Below are 1,428 nucleotides of genomic sequence, written 5' to 3' on the forward strand. Positions count from 1 at the left end.
AGATCAGCTTTAGATATGGTGTGGAAACACTCACTGATCTAGGCATGATCTTGTGGACATTGGTAATAAGACAGTGCAGTGAAATGGAACAAACAGTGACGTTAAAATTGTCCGATCACTTAACCAGCTATAGTATGTATGCAATGAAATTAAGTCAAAGCTATAAAGAGATCTGACATTTTGAACAAATAGGTTTTAAACAGTTTCTTGAATTTATCCAGGTGTTAACTGCTAACTGGATGCAACTAGAATGCAGAGCTATAGCTCTTTTTTTTTGAGACAGAGATGATAAGGAACATAATTATTTTGAACTCTTCATGAATTTGATTTTATGTGATCTATGACTTTCAGTATACAATGTACATGTACATGTAGTAATGCTAAAATGCATGGTGATTTTTTGCCCCTTCAGTTACGTTGTTTTGGGAGTTATTTGATTGTTCTTTTTAAAATTGCAATTTGATCAAGGGTAAAACCATAGTTGTACATGTACAATAGTATGTGATCTATAAATCTTATTTGTGTTGTTGTTATCTCATTGAAAATGCACTGTCTCGTCTTTGCCGGTATATTCTTTTCTATTGCATTTGTGTGATATAAGACTGTGGAAGCAAAGTGCCCTTCATTGTTGTTTTCAATTTCTTTTTATTTTGTATTTTTTGCTTATAAATGTCACCTCTGACCATGATAACAAATGTTGAGACATTACTTAGATAACTACATTTGAAGCATCTATGAAGTGCTTGCTGATAACTGTCATGTACATGTACAACTGTAATATTTCAAACATTTGCCAATGAAAATTAGTGGTAATATATTATGTACACGTGGTGTACATCCCTTGTAGTTATTAACTTTATACTAGGCTCCTCTGCCTGGGTAAGAAAAAAAAATGCAGCAGATTATGGCCTTTTTTTGTGACAGCAAATGAGATGAAATTATGAAATATCTGATGCCATGCGAACATACATGTAAATGTCTGTTTGCAAACAAAAGTGGAGAGTGCTGCCTCCTTTTTTTTTAAAAGCAAACAACAGTTATTAAAAAAGCAGTGTAAGTTCTTTAGAATGAAGATAACCCGGATTTCCTTTGCCCGCTCAGTTGATGGACATGCTGGTGCCACACAGTCATAAGTGTAAGGCCTACATCAGCATTGTGTTATTAACAGACCTGAGTGGCTAATGGAGTATCAGATTTACCCATACAAGGTCATTGATGGGGGGGGGGGGGGGGGGATTACTGCACTAGGCATACAACCTACTAGTCAATTTGCTTTACACCAAATTGAGTGTGTCAATAAGTTAAGTGCAATATCATTACACTGTCTGTAAGTTCTTTTTTGTGGAAGTGTCAGAGAGCCAAATTTATTGTAGCTTGTCCTGAAATTTGTTTGAATTGAGATATACATTGTACATATATGTATGAGTA

This window comes from Diadema antillarum, unplaced genomic scaffold (assembly GCF_040938485.1).
Source record: "Diadema antillarum isolate AM-2024a unplaced genomic scaffold, OU_Dant_1.0 seq00001103_RagTag, whole genome shotgun sequence".
Classification (NCBI taxonomy): domain Eukaryota; kingdom Metazoa; phylum Echinodermata; class Echinoidea; order Diadematoida; family Diadematidae; genus Diadema; species Diadema antillarum.